Source organism: Magnolia sinica, chromosome 6 (assembly GCF_029962835.1).
Source record: "Magnolia sinica isolate HGM2019 chromosome 6, MsV1, whole genome shotgun sequence".
Lineage (NCBI taxonomy): Eukaryota > Viridiplantae > Streptophyta > Magnoliopsida > Magnoliales > Magnoliaceae > Magnolia > Magnolia sinica.
The window spans coordinates 19013670-19018703 of NC_080578.1; the positions used below are offsets into that span (position 1 = coordinate 19013670).

Consider the following 5034-nt stretch of genomic DNA (forward strand, 5'->3'; position numbering starts at 1 on the left):
GAGAAAAACAGAGGCAGCCACCGACGACCATTACCTAGGGATTTGCAGAGTCTATCCCAGCCGCTGGACCCTTCCTCTCCTTGCCTATAAATGGGGAGCTCAGCCCCTCAGAATTCATACAGAAAGAGAGTTGAGAGAGGAAAGAGTCGAAGAGAGAAGAAAGAGAGAGAGAGTAAAACAGAGGGCTGTTTTGGTGAGCCTGGAGCACACTGCCCCAACTCAGTTCGTGAAAACCAGACCGAGCCGAGTCAGTGTGGAGCCATAGCCACACCACTTATGAGGTAAAAGAGAAGGGAAAGTGAGAGAGAAGGGAGGAAGAAGCTGAGGGTGTTGGGTGTGTGCGTGACCACCCAAGTTCGGGTCGGACCCAACTATGGAAGGACCTCTCCCTCCATTATTTTTCTTCTTTAGGAGACTCTAAAATAAACTCATGTTAAAGCTCCATCACACCTCACCACATATGTATAAAAGCACCTGTTAGCAGAAACTATGCACATAGTGAAGGGCGGACCCTGTTTTGAAGCCGGAAGAAACCTACGTTCAGGCATTATTTCAAGGCCGAACCGGCCTGAGTAGGGCCCAGTTTTGGGGCCAAGCAATGACATGAAAATGGCCTCAGATAGTGGCTGAAACCCAATGAAGTGACAGCTCTCAAACCAGCTCCGTCGAGCTATAGCAACGGGCTGATATCAACCCGAAAATAAGGGTGGAAACGACCCTATCTCGGGTTGTTTCGGACAGGGAAGGTGGCAGCCACCATGCTGTTGGATGAGCACTGATAAGGATCGAGAACATGACCAAAGAAGAACTGTGGTTGTGCTGTCAAACAGGGCCGAAAATGGCCTCCAAAACAGCCGCAGCAGAAGCTGTTTCTCGACAGCCAAACTCGTTGCTGGTGGGCTGACTGTGGGCCTCACCAAAATACAGGTGGGCTGACCGTGGGCCTCACCAAGATGCTTGTACCCTGACCGTCCATCCTACCAGCCTTGGTCCACCATGACTTACATATTTTATCCTGGTCGTCCATTAATAGACGTCCAGTGCTGGACGGTTGGTACTTATATGTATCTACATATATGCATATATAAAAATAATATAATAAAAACATATAAGGTGATATATGTTGAGGGCCGAATATTGCATATCAGACCCTAGTCGTTGCCAAGATTTACAAACATAGAACTGTTTGACGGCCTGATTTAATCGTGTTTGTGATGCAGGGCGTATTCACGAGCCTGGACTGGGAAAGGGTACTAAAAGCATGGATTTAACGGTCTGAAGTCACCAAGGCAAGCGACGGACCCTAGGAGACCAAGATCGACAGATTTGCACGCCAGGGATCCAAGAAAATCGAGAAATTGAAGCTCAAGTGGCCTGAAAAGTGTCCAGAATGCAAAATCATAGAGTTCCCACCATCTGATCAGTTCGAAACTCCATACGTGGCTTGAGGACCAAAAACTAACCGTACATGTCAAATTTCAGCCATTGGATCCCCCTGGAAGTGGCCCAACGGACAAATCAGCCCATAAATCAATGAACGAGGGCCCGCCTGGTGTCTGAAAGTGCTTCAATCTTGGGTTCAACGATTAAAATGAGATGGCAAAATGGATGGATGGATTGGATTTTGCATAAGACATCAGGGTGGGGCCCATTTTACACGGCTCGTGCACACAGCATGTGTACGCCCGCTGTGCACTGGACCGAAGTCGCCCGGTCAGCGACGGAGACTCGTCTCCCTCTCCTTCTCGAGCACGGACGAACAGCGGACGGACAGCATTCGTCCGTTTTTCAGCAGTGGGGCCCATTCAGCATCCAAATCATCCATCTGAACCGTCCACCAAGTCCAGAGGGAAGGCGTGACCCACACCTAGGTGGAGGAATGTCAAAAGACACCGGAGATCGGTTTTCCAGCCGTTAAAATGGAAGATATACAGTGCAACGAAACTATCCGTGGGCCACACCTAATTTGATCCGAAACCAGCCATTCCCACTTATTTTTCCATTGTGCATTCAGTAAACAGAGTGGATTTTTCAACTGTCACTTAACAGGGGCCCACTGACTTTCACAGCGCAAGGCATCGCATGCTCTGCTTCACAAACCGAGCTGCGGTCAATCCAGGTGGGCCACCATCGTTGATCGGATGGCCAATCCAGACCATCTATCTTGTTCACACGCAAGAATCATCCGTAAGGATGCTCCCTTTTTACAAAAAAAGGAAGCATCAGTGTGAGAAGGCGGGCCTGATGCAGCTCGGTTACAACGTTTTTTCTGCTGCGGAAGGAGTTTCTGACGCGGCTGTGCGCATGCTCCACTGCCTCTTCACGCCGAGGGACCTCCCATCCACCGTCCTACATGTCTATAAAAAGGAAGGGAGCTTAGCTTTTTGAAAAGGGCCAGCAGGGAGAAAGAAAAACGAGAAGACAGGAGAAAAACGAAAAGGAAGGGTGGCTGGAGGCTGAAACGTGAGAGAGTACAGGGTGCTCGGTTGGAGGACTGGAAGACAGGGGCAAACGCTGGACGTGTGCTCGGTTTTGTTTGGCTGTGAAGCTGGGACGTGGGAGAAAGAGAGAGGAGCCTGGTTTTTCTCTTCTTTTCCTTTATATTTCCTTTAATTTTTTAATATTCAGCCCATCCATGTGTGGCTAATCCTCTTAGCTAGGGCTAAGAGGTGAAGCCTGTAGCAAGATGGGAGACACTATCTCATGCGTTTAATTTGAATTTCTGGACTGAACTTGGTTTTAAGTTGATTATTAAAAGAATATTTTCTCAGTCTTTAATGGTCTGTTGTGACTGAAATTACAATGGGTTTGCAATAGCTTTGAATATCTCTTTTTCTCTTTTGATGTTTATGACGTCAGGAAGCCCTGTTGTTCATAATTATTCCATGGGCATGGTAGGATGATAGTACCCTTCCCGATCTTCATACATTGTTGGTTGGTTGGTAATTAGTTTAATTCTGTTGTTTACTTTGTCTCCTTGGCATGGTTTGGTGATGGAATCCATTCTAATTCATATACCTTTCATCTCTTGAAAACCAGACCAAGTAAGTTCAGTTTGAATCCCATAATCCTTGATGCAGGCATAAGATCTCCCTGATCTCTACAAGTGGATCCTCTGAAACCCTAGTTTCCTTCCTCTGAATTCCTTAAAGTTTTAGATAATTATTCCACAATTATTTCTTAAATTCTATTTGGTTTAGATCACATCTTAGTCTGGTTCTAGTTCTACTTGGTTTCAGATAACGTACAGGTATCAGTCCCTGTGGATTCGACCTCGGTCTTACCGAGTTTATTACTACATCACAACCCTATACTTGGGGTGTGAACAAGTTTTTGGCGCCGTTGCCGGGTACTGACGGTTACGATTCTCTGAAATTAATTGGTTTTAGGATTAGTTTAAGATTAGGATTTTACTAACCTTAGTTTTTTTTTTTTTTTTATTTGAGTTCAAAACTAACTTGTTTCCTGTTTTATAGGATCTTGACATAAGTTTCTCAATTGGTAATTCCTTCCTAATCTCTCTACTTTTTCCTATTTTTAGAATTAGGGTTTAAATTTTAGAAAATTTTTAATTCTAGTACCCTCCCTTCTATAGGAAATAGTTTATTTTTAGAAATTAGGTTATTTCTTTCCCTTTTTAGAGATTAACCTTCTATTCTTGTTCTCTAGTAACTTTCTAATTTTAACTCTTTTAAAATCTAATTTGTTTCCTAATTTATTTTTAGAATTTTTGTTTAGAAACTAACCTTCCTATTTTGTAGGCCTTTAAGATAGAAATTTCTAATTCGGTAAGCTCCTTCCTTACTTTCTATTTTTCAATTCTCTTTTAGTAATTTACTTTCTAGTTTAGGACTTTCCTAATTTACTTTAGAAGTTTTCACTTTCTTTTAGAAATTAGTTTACTACTACCTTTATTTTAAAGGATTGTTCCTCTTCTTTTAGAATCTAACTTATTTTGTTTTTATTTTGCAGGTCCTTAACTTAGGACTCCAATTTGGTAATTTCTTTCCAAACTCTCTCTTTCTTTCTAGATTTTCTTTTCCTTTCTTAGGATTAGGTTTTTAATTGAGGGCTGCGAGTGTTTTCATGCCCAAGTGGGCCCGTGACAACACTCGACGTCTCTTGACTAAAGGAGGATTGGTTGAGGGGTTGACTATCCATCGCAGGACTAGACACCGCTCAAAATCCCCTGAGTTAACTGAAGTTATGGCTGAAGACCAACCTCCTCTACTTCCACCCAGGGTGGAGGATACCCAAGATGAGAACGAGGTGCAACAGGCACCCCCGCCTCGTACTTTACGAGATTATCTACAACCGGCAGGAGTGAGTATGCCCTCATGCATGATTTTTCCTGAAAACACAGGACAAATGGACATCAAGCCAGGAGTTATCCAACTCCTTCCCAAATTCCATGGACTTGAATCAGAGAGTCCATATTTACATTTGAAAGAGTTCGATGAGATTATGGCTACATTATGTTTTCCTAATGTATCTGAGGATACAGTCAGGCTGAAACTCTTTCCTTTTTCCTTAAAAGAGAAAGCTAAGACGTTGTTACATTCACTGCGTCCTAGATCCATTGGCACATGGAACGACATGCAGAGGGAATTCATAAAAAAATTCTTCCCACATCATAAAACGATTACCCTCAGAAAAGCAATAATGAACTTTGCCCAAAAGGAAGATGAAACATTCTTCCAATGTTGGGAAAGGTTCAAAGATTTGGTCAGTTCATGCCCACAACACGGATTTGAAACGTGGCGCATTACAAATTTTTTCTATGATGGACTGACATCTTCCATGCGCCAAATGGTCGAGACAATGTGTAATGGAGAGTTCATTAATAAAGATGTCGACGAGGTATGGGATTACCTCGATAGTCTCGCTGAAAAAACACAATCATGGGACTATTACCCAATGGCGAACACCACGTCTAGGCCGACTCAATTAAAGAAGAAAGGTGGATTATATCTCTTGAAAGAAGAGGATGATCTCAAGTGTAAAGTGACTACGCTCATAAGGAAAGTTGAGGCC

At 43.3% G+C, this 5034-nt stretch overlaps 1 non-coding gene across 1 annotated transcript; it reads right to left on the reverse strand.

Moving 5' to 3' along the window:
• Positions 1-4644: 4644 nt before the first annotated feature.
• Positions 4645-4751, reverse strand: LOC131250214 (small nucleolar RNA R71). The gene has a single exon (XR_009173142.1). It is a non-coding gene; the product is annotated as a small nucleolar RNA R71 (small nucleolar RNA).
• Between the last annotated feature and the right edge of the window lie 283 nt (positions 4752-5034).